Source organism: Eleutherodactylus coqui, chromosome 13 (genome assembly GCF_035609145.1).
Source record: "Eleutherodactylus coqui strain aEleCoq1 chromosome 13, aEleCoq1.hap1, whole genome shotgun sequence".
Lineage (NCBI taxonomy): Eukaryota > Metazoa > Chordata > Amphibia > Anura > Eleutherodactylidae > Eleutherodactylus > Eleutherodactylus coqui.
The window spans coordinates 90,779,540-90,792,714 of record NC_089849.1 but is presented as its reverse complement, the minus strand read 5'-3'; the positions used below and the strand labels follow the sequence as shown (position 1 = coordinate 90,792,714).

At 47.9% G+C, this 13,175-nt stretch overlaps 1 protein-coding gene across 1 annotated transcript in view; it reads left to right on the top strand.

The window, feature by feature from the left end:
- Positions 1-2,461: 2,461 nt before the first annotated feature.
- PIK3R6 (phosphoinositide-3-kinase regulatory subunit 6) overlaps positions 2,462-13,175 on the top strand; it is an 82,578-nt gene continuing 71,864 nt past the window's right edge. Inside the window, exon 1 of the mRNA XM_066587975.1 lies at positions 2,462-2,566. The gene's annotated coding sequence lies outside the window, so the exon portion shown is untranslated. The remainder of the gene's footprint in view (positions 2,567-13,175) is intronic.

The window sequence follows — 13,175 nt, the reverse complement described above, 5'->3', positions numbered from 1 at the left end:
ATACGCCCTTCCTACAAATGTTCAGCCGCAAAATTCGTGCTACGATTGTGCGGATTTCAGTGCTGTGGGATAGGGTCTGTTATGTGCGTCCTAGACTGCCAACAGGAACCAGGTACAGGGGGCAGCCAGAACGGACGCCGGAAACTAAAAATACGGGTGGCTTGGTGCAGGAAGGGTAATGCATACAAACAGGACGCACTGGCTGGAACACCAACGGGACAGTGAACTGCATACTGCGAACTGGACTCACATACAGACATAACATAGGGGCTGACAAAGGACCAAAATATACACCTTGCATACCTGTACACATAACAGATGGAATTGCTATAAAGTACGAGGTATTGGTTGATGAATTGGCCAAGTCACTTAAGCCCGAAAGCCACTACAAGGCTCCTCGTTGTCTTGCGGGTCCCTACTTTAATGAAACAACATCCACTAGAACCTTGCCTGCAAGCAGGGTGATCACCCCGATAAGGGCGGCCCCACACTGGAACCTCAGGGCCACACTAGCCCAGAGATTACAAACGATCCAGCAGGACAGGACACAGTTCACACCAACACCCTGGGGCTAGCATGGAAGACAGAACAACCACAGAATAGGACTGTCCACATCTGATGTCTGACCACCTGCACAAATACTGGACAAGACACTGTTCACACACATAACACATATACAGGCATGCAGGACCAACAAACCCTAGAGCGAAGGAATACCAGCTTCACCTTGCAGAGGCACTGATATATATATATATATATATATATATATATATGCAGCTCACCTGTGAAGTTGTGCTCATGAAAACCTGTAGAACCACAGGTTCCAGCAGCACAATGTAACAGTGCTGCTGGAACCTTATGTGCAAGTATGAAAGGTCCCGAACAAGTTTAAAAAACTTTGCAGATGTAGTTTTAGGGATTGAACAGATGAATGTGTTTGCACACATTTTTGCATGCGTGAAAATCACCTCCCCCCCCCCCCAAAAAAAAAACCGCGCAGCAATTAGAACCCATTGATTTCAATAGTTTCTTTCTTATGAGCGTGTTTTTCGCTGGCAGTCCCCACGAGTGAAAAGATAGGACCTGCCCTATCTGTCTGCATTTTATGCAACTAAACTTCCATAGAAGTCTGTGGCAGGTTCAAAAAAAGCATGGGGCGGATGCTACACTGCGCACAATGCGGGAGAAAGAAGACGGTTTGCCCATATTAGCAATTCATAGCCATTTAAATCCTCGAAAAGCGAATAAATGACAGTACTACTTGCAGAAACGCCCGCAGCAGCATAATTATTGCCATCTCCAAACCTTGTTCATGCGCAAATATGCTGCGTTGCGAAGAGCGTATTTGCGCATACGCTTGTCTGTTCGAAACCTTGAGGATGGCCTCACATGGGCGTAAACACATATATGCTCATGATACCGTGACGGCGGTGCACGTAGCCACTTGCTGTGGCACTTGTATCGGTGCTTTTTACTGTCCTTTTTTGTACTGCTGGGACCACTCACATGGTCACAGGCCAGAAGTGCTGAAGTGAGTGCTTTAGGGCTCCTGCACACGAACGCATGCGTAGATAAGCTTGCAAGAGCATGACATGACTGCGCTCTGAATGGAGCGCTATCGCGTGTTCCCTGGAGCATATTTGCGCTGCTTACTGTACTTGTTTAAGCTGCTGGTCTATTCACATCCCATGCTGTTATTGAACCGGCTGAGCAGCGTAATAAGTCCCCGATGTAATGAATTAACACCAGACTTACGGACTCCGAAGGGAACCTTGGGCATAAAAATAGAACATGTTGTGTATTTTTCCCCCATTGGAAATGCGCGTGCAAAAGTGCTAATGTGAAGGAACCCGTTGAAATCAGTGGGTTCTATTGTCAGCGGTTTGTGCGGGCGATTTTCTGTGCGTTTTCACACGCAAAATCGCATACAAAATCGCCTGTGTGCAGCGGCCCTTAGGCCATATTCACACAGGCATATTTGCGCACGTATGTAAGTTCATTCAAATGGGTGTACTAATTCCTGCGCATTTTAGTCGAGGGAAAAAAAACGTAGCGTGCTTCATTTTCCTGCACATCTATGTCCCCATAGAAGTCAATGGGGATGCGCAAATGTGTGCAAAATGCGCTAGAAGATGCGTGAAACACTGCGCAATTGCACAGGTAAAAAAAACTGGAACGCATTGGACTAATGAGCCATTTCAATCGGTGTATATGTTTTTGCTGCACACAACTGCAAGCGCAAAAAGTCTAGTAAAACACGCGCTGAAAATGATAATTCGTTCTGCAAAAACGCTACGCTCATGCGCACACAAATACACATACGCTTGAGTGAATCTTGCATCTCCGTGGATGCAGAGGTCCAAAATGAGAGATCAGAGGCGGCTGGGCGCCCGCTTGGGGCCGTTTCATATCGCCGTCTCAAGTGTTTCATCATCTGAACACCTGTGTGAGGAGCAGGAAACGTTCTCAGGCTCCTGTGTAAGGTACAAAGCCTGCGGAGGGAGGTGACATCGCACGGGAAGCAGCCGCTCACTAGGCTGCACATACAGAGACACTCGGGAGCCAGGTAAAGTTACTGCCAAGTTCTGATCTCCATTCTATAACTTTACTACCTGGTCTGATAGTATCTCAGCCGCTCACATATCATATGTCTGCTAGGCTCTAAGATCTTTGTAACAATCTTCAGAATGAGTTACCTTGGGGTGATGCAGTTGGTACTTTGTGACCTCTAAATGGTGGGTTGTGAATAGTAGGAACTCCAAGACATGTAGGAATAATGTTTTTTTAACCCAAAGTCGCTGTATGTTCCTAAAGTATATCGATGCTCCAAGTGTTGTATCGTAATGATATATAACAGTGGGAGACCACCCAGGCAGGGATTGGCTATATACCCTGCAGTCTATCTCCCCATTTGCCATGGATGTGTATTAAATCTGTTGCTCCCCTCCTCACTCCCCTCCGTCAGCAGTGAGTTCAGACTAGGGAGAGACTGATGGGAGTCTTTTCCCATAAGATGAGTGATAGGAGGTACAATACAGAACATTCCGTGCCTCCATAATCCCTACTGTATGTCCCGGGTCCCCAGCGCAGAGATCCCCTACTGGACAGTAATAATAATAATAATAATAATCTTTATTTGTATAGCGCCAACATATTCCGCAGCGCTTACATAGACGGGGGATACAGAAAGACAAAAGTACAAACATTACAGAACCACGGTTACATAGTAATCAATTGAAGGAAACAATAGGGGTGGGGGTCCTGCTCCAACGAGCTTACATACTACAAGTAATGGGGTGATACAGAAGGTAAAGGGCTGGAGATGTGCACGGTATGGCGGGGTGGAGATGTGCACTGTATGGCGAGGTGGAGAGTGAGGGGTGATATACACATAGACAATGGTCAGACATTTGGCCGTGTGACGGCAGAAACAGTATGACTGCAGGAGCGGTTTATGATGGCTAGCAGGGATTGCAGTCAGTAGGTCAGGGAGCATGTTATCAGGCGGAGTACAGAGGGGTTTGTTTAGGGAATGCGGTATGCCTCCCTAAAGAGGTGCGTTTTTAGAGCACGCCTGAAGTTCTGCGAGTCCTGGATTGCTCGGGTAGCCTTTGGTAGTGCGTTCCAGAGGACTAGTGCTGCTCTGGAGAAGTCTTGGAGGCGGGAATGAGAAGTTCGAATTAAAGGGGCGCTCAGTCTGGTTTCGTTAGCAGAGCGGAGAGCCCGGGCTGGGTGATGGATTGAGATGAGGGAGGCGATATAGGGGGGCGCTGCACTGTGGACGGCTTTGTGGATGAAGGTGGCGAGTTTAAATTGAATTCTGTATTTAACGGGCAGCCAGTGCAGTGACTGGCACAGGACAGAGGCGTCCGAGTAGCGGCTGGACAGGAAGATGAGCCTGGCTGCCGCATTCAGGATGGACTGGAGAGGGTAGAGTCTGGTGCAGGGGAGGCCGATCAGCAACGAGTTGCAATAATCGAGCCGGGAGTGGATGAGGGCAACAGTAAGCGTTTTTAGCGTGTCCACAGTGAGAAAAGAGCGGATTCTTGCGATGTTCTTGAGGTGCAGCTGACATGTTGCAGTATGTAGTTATATCTACTCAGAACTTTGCTAAACTTTTATAAGCGGTGCTCAAGTTGTAGGGACCCTTTAATAGATTATATGAAACACAAGGGGGCAGATCCAGGGTTTTATTTTTGGATGGGGGGCTTTAACTACAACCAAGTGTACTGAAGAATGTTGGTCTAAGGGCTTATTCACATGAGCATATATTGGCCGCAATTTTCACAGCCGACCGATATACGAGACCATCTGATGTGTTGGATTCCAATGCATCAATTTGGATGGTCAATTTTCGGGTGTGTAAAAACGGTCAGCTGGAAAAGATGGCGTATACAGTGCGCATTCCGGTCGGCTATTTTTACGACGGATGGAAAAAATAGTTCTGGAACTATCTTCCAGCCGGAAAACGGCGACTCCTGCCATAGACTCCTATGGGAGCCTATGGGAGCTGCCATAAAAGGGAGGTGGGAGGGTGTTTAGCAGCGTCTCTGCTAACTAGTGTGCTAATCTCCCTCCCCCTTCCCTCCCCCTCTCCACCCCTTGCCGGCTGTTGGCAAAGAAAGGCAGCGGGACGGGGCGGAAGATTAGCACACTAGTTCCCGCCCCCTACCTTGGCCAACAGCCAGCAAGGAGCGGAGAGGAGGAAGGAAGGTGGAGGTAGTTTAGCAGAGCTCTCTCCCCCTACACGACTGTATCTCGGGCTCGGCGTATACTCACGGCACCCAGACGTCTGAACGAGCGTATAAACAAGAGATGCAGCTGTGACTTCATTCATGTGATTCCTGCGAAGTGGCCGACTGAAAATAGCAGCGCTCATGTGAAGGATCCCTCAGGGCTTCAACAGACGAGCACATGCGCGAATTTGCTCACAACCATGGAGTGTTTTTGCACATGCACAAGGGTTGTACACCGGATTACACACTTCCCCTTGCTTTTTTTTAACCTGGCATAGACTTCTATGGCAGCTTTCTGGGTAACATGTAGAAAGACATGGCAAGAGCTATATTTTCTCATTCACAGGAATTGCGTGCAAGAAACACGTCCATGAGAACAATCAATGGGTTGGATTCATCCCGTTTTGTGGCAAAGAGTTTCACGGGCGCAAAAACCTGCGCAAACATATTTGTCTGTTTAAGCCCTTAAGGCCTTTTTAGACGTGACGAATGTCGGGCAAACTATGCCCGACCCTTGCCCCCGCACATACTCACTGTGATGCTGCTGCATGGGAGCTACTATCGCTAGCTCACAGCGGGGAGGCTGCAGGAGATTTCACTCCTCCCTCTCCCCGCTTCTCTCCATTGACTTAACATAGCGGCTGTTCAGTACTGAATGACTACTATTTACACTGAACGATGAGCAATCAGCTGATCGTCCATCGTTTATGCTGCAGCACGGGAGCGAGGACACACAGGGGCGGGTGTTGGGCATCGTTTGCCCGACATTCATCCCGTCTAAATGGACGCTTAGACAAAGGAGCCTCTATCCATCCTCAATGTTACATGTAAAGAAAAGTTGAAGGGTGGGGTTTGTAGGGGTCTCTATTTTAACCACCGCTTGTGACCTGAAGCATCAGGTGTTTTTAGATGGCACAATAATTGTTCAAAAAATCGTTTAGACCTCCTGCACAAGATCTAAGCGATACACTGGCTAGAGGAGGACATGATTGCGCTCTGAATGGAGCGCTAGCATGCCCTCTCACAAGCATATCCATGCTCCTTTACTGTACTTTCATGCATTGCTGGGCCTGTTCACATCGACGAGGAACAACCGCGCCATGTTTGAACAGGCAGGGAAGCCTAATTACTGTGTTTCCCCAAAATAAGACCTACCCCAATAATAAGCCCTACCCTGATTTTCAGGGCAAGGGGTTTGAAATATAAGCCCTCCCCTCAAAATAATCCTTAGCTACACTACATATTAAAAAAGCAATACTCACCTAGCAGGCATCGTCCAGCAGGCTTCCCTGCAGTCCTCAACACTGAAGGAGCATCTCCTGCTGCTATCGGGCCTTAAATACCCCACCTCCAGCAAGCGAGTGCTCTGATTGGTTCACAAGGGCTTCCTCAGCCAATCAAAGCCGGCACTCGATGAACCAATCATAGCCATTCAATGATGTCATTCAATGAATGCCTGTGATTGGTGTATTGAGCGCCAGCTCTGATTGGCTGAGGAAGCGCTTGTGAACCAATCAGAGCACTCGTTTGCTGGAGGCAGGTTATTCAAGTCCTGTTACCAGCAAAAGATGTTCCTTCAGTGTTGAGTACTGCACGGAAACCTGCCGGAGCGGTGAAAGCCAGCGCGAGGGACCCGGATGCCACCTGCTAGGTAAGTATAAGAAACCCCTGAAAATAAGACCCTGTGCCTCTTTTAGGGCAAAAATTTATATAAGACAGGGTCTTATTTTCGCAATTCAAATCCGTCCGTTGACATTGGGCCTAAATGCGAGCCAACGACTGAACGATAATCACTTTTCACTCATCATTCATTCTGTGCAGCATAAAAACCATCGTTGGCTGGTTCACTTATCGTTCGGTTTAAACAGCGATCAGTCAGTCCGTCTTAGTCACTTATACAGTGAATGTGAACAACTGAACAATTTATCGTTTGAATGAGCCAATGATGTGTCTGCCTGTATTACCGGGCTGCACAAGCAAACGAGAACGCGGCTCCACTTTAATGTACTAGTTAGTAGGATAGATATCAGTGCTACACAGTGATAGTGATTACAGTGCAGTTACCTCCAGTGATTACAGGTGACATCTCCTCTGACGATGGCATTCACTTTCATTTTTCCTATCTACCTAGGCCCAAGAGTCCCATGATGACCTCTTTCAGCCACAACTCATGTCTGCACATTCTTACCATCCTGCTGCTGCCCCTGTCCTTTTCAATGCCATCTACATAGTCATAATGCCACCCTTGTGACCCAAAATGATAATAGTGCTCACATAAACCAATAGAGTCTATCTGTGCCCCAGTAGATAATATTGTCCCCTTTGTACCCCTGTAAGGTAATAGTACCTTTATTGTGCCTCATAAAGTAACAGTTCCTCCTTTATGCCTCTACAATATAATAATGACTCCCAAAGGTAAGTGTTCCCTATGTGCCCCCTTAAGGTAATAGTGCCTCAATTGTGCTCCCATAAGGTAATAGTGTCTCATAGGGTAGTAGAACCCCCTTTGTGCCTCTATGTTATAGTGCCCCTCAAAAGCAATAGTATCCCCTCTGTGTCTCAGAATGCAATTTTGCACCCTTTGTGCCCCACAAGGTAATAGTGCCTGCTTTATGCTTCATAATGTGAAAATGGTTTCTTTGTACTCCCATAAGGTAATATTGCCCACTTTGTGTCCCCATGGAATTTTAGTGCCCCCTTCCCATCCTTAGAGTAATACTGCATTCAGCAGTATTACTTGTCCAATATCCCGCTTACTTCCCCTGTGCCGTATGCTGCAGTGTTCTGTGTACATCATTGGACTGATCTTCCAGTGCAGTTCCCCTATGCCAACCCTCACAGAGTAAGAGTGTAATCTCAGTTCCCTTCCCCAGGCTACAATAGTGGACCCTCTGTACCCTCCTTCCACAGTGTAATATGTGTCATACTGTTCCTACCCTCCATAGTGTAATATTGGTCCCTTTGTGCCCCCCACAGTGTAATTGCCAGCCTTCCGCACTGTCCCTCCACAGTGTAATAGTGGTCCCTCTGCATCATTCGAGGAGCAGCACACGGCCTAGGAGACAGCGGGGTAGTGTTTGGGCCTTGTCACATTGACCCTACCGTCTCCCACCCGGAGGGTAACCGGTGAGACGCCCAAGGGCTGAGGGCAGGTTAATAAATGGGAAACCCAATAATGGATTATCTTAGTCTCTTATGTCATGCGTGACACCACCGTTTCTTCTGTCGTGAGGGAATTCCTGGATGGTGGAGTAAACTCACCCTCGTGTGGCCTCCATGAGGGAATTCCTAGTTGTGGAGTAAATCCACACAAACGCGGGATTCTTTTAAGACACAGCCTCCGGAAACGGACGGGCGACTGGTCGCTTTACTTGAAGTAACTTGATTAGAACTTTCAGAATACACGCCAGCAGGAAAACAATGCAAACACGTCAAAGTGGTGTGACGGGGAGGACCCACGGGTGAACAGGAGAAACCACAGTCTTGTTATCTGTAGGTCCTGATCCTGGCAACACACTCTCTTCTCTCCAACACTCTACCGCTCAACACTCACATTTGATAACTAAGGGTGCACTGCGTGGCGGTTCATCTTTTTTCTCACTGTTAGTACGGAAGAAGTCTTTTCATATCTCCTGGGTACAGCAAGCTCAGGGAAGGCTGTAGACTACTTTCCGCTTCTTCCATTCTGGGCCACACACACTGAAGGTGCCTGCGTGGTCCTCTTGTGCTCTCCAGAACAGAACTCTTTCAACCCTCTTCAGTCTGGACTGGACTGGGCTCGACTCGTCTCTCTTGCACACACCTTGCATTCACATATATATTACAAGGTCATATGACAAACGGATACATTTTCCAGACAGTCAGCTCACATACCAGACAGTAAACCCTTTCAGTGCTGCAGCTATGCAATACACATCATTCATGCAACACAGAAGACACTGACATCACATAGACAAATGCGTGCATGCAGTTATGGAGGGGACTGTTGTACCGGGACACTACACCTCTGTGCCCCCCACAATGTAGTAGCAAGCCTTCCGCACTGTCCCTCCACAGTGTAATACTGATCCCTATGTACCCCATACAGCGTAATTGCCAACCTTCCGCACTGTCCCTCCACAGTGTAATAGTGGTCCCTCTGTGCCCCCCACAGTGTAATAGCAAGCCTTCCACACTGTCCCATATAGTGTAATAGTGGTCCCTCTGTGCCCCCCCCCCCCCCCACAGTGTAGTAGCAAGCCTTCTGCACCGTTCCACATAGTGTAATAGTGGTCCCTCTCAGCCCTCCCCCCGCCCGCAGTGTAGTAGCAAGCCTTCTGCACCGTCCCACATAGTGTAATAGTGGTCCCTCTGTGCCCTCCGCAGTGTAATAGTGGTCCCTCTGTGCCCTCCGCAGTGTAATAGTGGTCCCTCTGTGCCCCCCACAGTGTAATAGCAAGCCTTCCACACTGTCCCATATAGTGTAATAGTGGTCCCTCTGTGCCCCCCCCCCCCCCCCCCCCCCCACAGTGTAGTAGCAAGCCTTCTGCACCGTTCCACATAGTGTAATAGTGGTCTCTCTCAGCCCCCCCCCCCTGCAGTGTAGTAGCAAGCCTTCTGCACCGTCCCACATAGTGTAATAGTGGTCCCTCTGTGCCCCCCACAGTGTAATAGCAAGCCTTCCACACTGTCCCACATAGTGTAATAGTGGTCCCTCTGTCCCCCCCCCCCCCCCCACAGTGTAGTAGCAAGCCTTCTGCACCATTCCACATAGTGTAATAGTGGTCCCTTTTAGGCCCCCCCCCGCGCAGTGTAGTAGCAAGCCTTCTGCACCGTCCCACATAGTGTAATAGTGGTCCCTCTGTGCCCCCCACACAGTGCAATATTGGCCACCTTGTGCAGTTTGACTATCTGTAGTTCTTGGTAGGCTCTGCATCCTGAATCTTCCTCCTCTCCCTCTTCCCTCTGCTCCAGCAGATCACTAAAGGAACCAAAGTAGAGGAGTCTAGAGATGGGGAGGAGGATTAAGGATGTGCAGAATGCTATGCACCACACTATAGAAGGCGCATTATAGATATTACAGCTGGTAATGGCATGACTGGGGCCTGTAAACCTAACCCCGGGGGGCTTGGTTGTAACCACCACCCCTGCCACCCCCTATAGTTACACCACTGATGGCTGTGATTATATTTGTCCCCCAGCTTCTGTTAGGAAAATAACATGGATCACAAAAAGTTGAATAGGATATTAAAATGGACACGTGAAAACTGCAGAGCCCAATGAGGGGGTGACCACACCTATCCCAAGAATGAAGTGGCAAAGAAACCAGTAGTACAAGTTTGTAGTAAACAGGAACAGATACTGAATAGCTAAGATCATATCGATAAAACGAGAAGTGATACTGTGCATCTCACATTGTAAGACATACACCGCATCCAGTAGCAATCAAAATGATTTAAACCCCACCCCTCCCCCCATACTGTAAATTAGGTTGATTTGTGAAATTTACAAGCTTTCTGCTGTTTGCCAAAATCCAAACAAGAACAGTTTAAATTTCCCTGCTCCCCAGCTCTAATTTATTTTGGGTGGGAAAGTGCGTTGCGGATTTCTTAGAATTATTGAACAAAAACACATAAAAATGATCCATCATGATGACTTTATTAGCAATTTTTTGAAAATTAAATGTGGCAAACTGCAGTGTCCTCCACTCTGACATCTCAGCTTCTTCCTGGTAACGGGGCTTTGAATACCCCGCCTCTAGCAAATCGAGCACTGTGATTGGGTCGAGCGCCAGCCAATCACAGACAGCGCTTGATGAGCCAATCACAGCAACTCAATGAATGACATCACTAAATGGCTGTGATTGGCTTATCGAGCGCCAACTGTGATCCAATCACAGCGCTTGCTTTGCTGATGGGCCTAAAAAGTTTATGTTTCAACACTCCATGGAACAGACTCCCAAATCTTCTCTGACCTGTTTATATGGCTTTGAGGATATTGGAGCTGATTTTTCTTGTGCTTTTGAGTCAGTAGAGGGGTACGTTTTGGAGTTCAGACATGAAGACTCCTGCCCCTTGTCCGCAGCCAGCAACGGGAGGGGGTGGAGCTTAGCTCCGCCCCTTCCCATTGCAAACAGCTGCAAGGGGCGAAGAGGAGAAGAGAAGGGGGAGGTAATTTAGCAATCATGCTACTAAACTCCATCCCACCTCCCTTCTCCGGCAGCTAGCATAGGCTCCCATAGGGATCTATGCAGCTGCCGCCGCCAGTGTGGATTCTCCCGATCGGGTACTTTTACACCGCGGAAATACGCCCCTGTGCACTGATGCATTGTAAGCCAATGCATCAGAGGGGCAGTGTATATTGGCCAGGTGTGAAAACCTGGCTGACATACGCCCATGTGAACAAGCCCTTACTGTGCAAACAAAAATTTCAGGTCCGGCTGCCACCAAATCTTGCTGCTGGTCTTTTGCAGTCACTCAAAGGTTTTTGACCACCGGCCTCCTCAGAAATCTTGTGGGGGCTGGTAATAACTTCCTTTTTCTGCCACGTCCAGGTAGTGTAGACAGTGTACTTTTAACTTTGAGTTTGTGAACTATGCTTCCAAGTGTATCTCCAGGTACATTCAGTGCCTTTGATATCTTTTTGTGTCCTTTTCTCTGCTTGTGTAACGCAATGATCTCCTCTCTTAACTTTTTGAACCCCTCTCTTGATACAGCCATATTTCTAATATGCAGTCAAGCGTCCGAGTCAACAAAGCCCAGCCAGTCCAAGTGTTTGATCTGTTTTATCTCAAGCACACCTGATGCAACTAATGAAGCCCTTGAATAGTTGTATGAGGTGTGATTGAGACAACATTTGATTTGCAAACGCGTGCTCTTATGAGGGATTCCATTCAGGGGGTCGAATAATTGTGAGACCGCAGTATCAATAATAGTCTCAGTTTGGGTTGAATTACAAGAAAGCACTTGTTATATTAGTTGTGTCGAACTATTTAAATAGTCTTTGTATACTTTTCGCAAACAGACGAAAGTTTGTACATTTGGTAAATAAACCTAATCTGTCATGGGGGTCCCATAACTTTGGTTGCAATTGTATATTCAAACAAGAAGTCAAACCATGAATTATTGTTTTATAGACGATATTTAGAAAAAAGATGGAATTGATCAAAGCAAATGAACAGAGAATTAGTCACAACTTATAGCAAGTCCCAATAACATTGTGAAGTAATCAGGGCCGGTATGCTGCTGAACTGGTATATCTCCATCCATCCAGTGTGATACCGCCTGCCAACTGTATTCTGTAAGCCTATTGTGTGTGATACCGTCTGCAGAGCCAAAGTGTCTAACTAAGGGCTCCGGCACACTTGCCTTTTTTCATGTGATTGACGCATCGCAAGTTGGTAGGTTTTTAACATTAGAAAGTCCCATTGACAATCACGTGAAAAAAACGCAAGTGTGCAGGAGCCCTAAGGCTGCCTGTCCACGGGCACTGCGGTATCCCGCCGCCCGGGAGCAGGAGCCAGCTGGTGTATCTCCGCAGTGAGCCTGTCTGACTCATAGGCTCACCACGGAGAATCACGGCAATTCGCAGCATGCCGCGATTTGCCGACCGTGAGCGGAGAATCGCTATGATTCTCCGCTTGTGGACAGGGGGTCTGCGCTTTAATAGCAATGCTATGGAAAACATGCACTGCGTTCCCCCCGGCCGGATTATCGGCGCGGGGAATGCAATGCAAAAACGCCTGTGGACAGGCAGCCTAAAGGGACCTTTACACGAGACGACTGTCAGCACATAGGAGCTTTCACACAGGACTGCTAGTTGTACAAAGAATAGCGGCGCCCACCTCCATTCACTGCAAGCAGGCAGTCGTTCATAGATGGACTACTTCTGGGTTACCCGGGCTGATAGTCGCTTGTTTTTTAGGTGAGCTAATAACCAAGCGACTTCGACAAGTGAGCGTTTTATTTCTTAGGGCCCTGTGAGTGGCTGCATCTACGTGCGACGCCTTTGGCTTTAAATCGCTGTTTCCCGCAATTGCTCAAGCGATAATTGTCAAATGAAAGAAAATGACTACGTTTAACCTAAATAAGACCAAGCATCTTGAATGTACGGTGTTTGGTCCTGGGCTTTAATCCCAGCCTAGAGTAAATGTACAAAGCATTAAAGTTTATGTTCACACAAGTACGTGTGTGTGCGTTCCCATGAGGCTGTGCCCAAGTTGTCACAGACGGCTCAGATACAGCGTTAGGGCGAAATTACAGCATGCTGCGATTCTGTGCGGATTCGGCACGGACGGCTTCCATTGAAGTCAGTGGAAGCTGTCCGGCCCGTGGCACTTTCAGGGAAGGGTCACAGTGTCTGCGTAATCGCCTAGCGACAGTGTGGCATAATCTGTACTGCGCATGTGCACCAGTGTGACGGCTGGTACATCCGCAGCACAGATTAAAAGACTGCGAACAG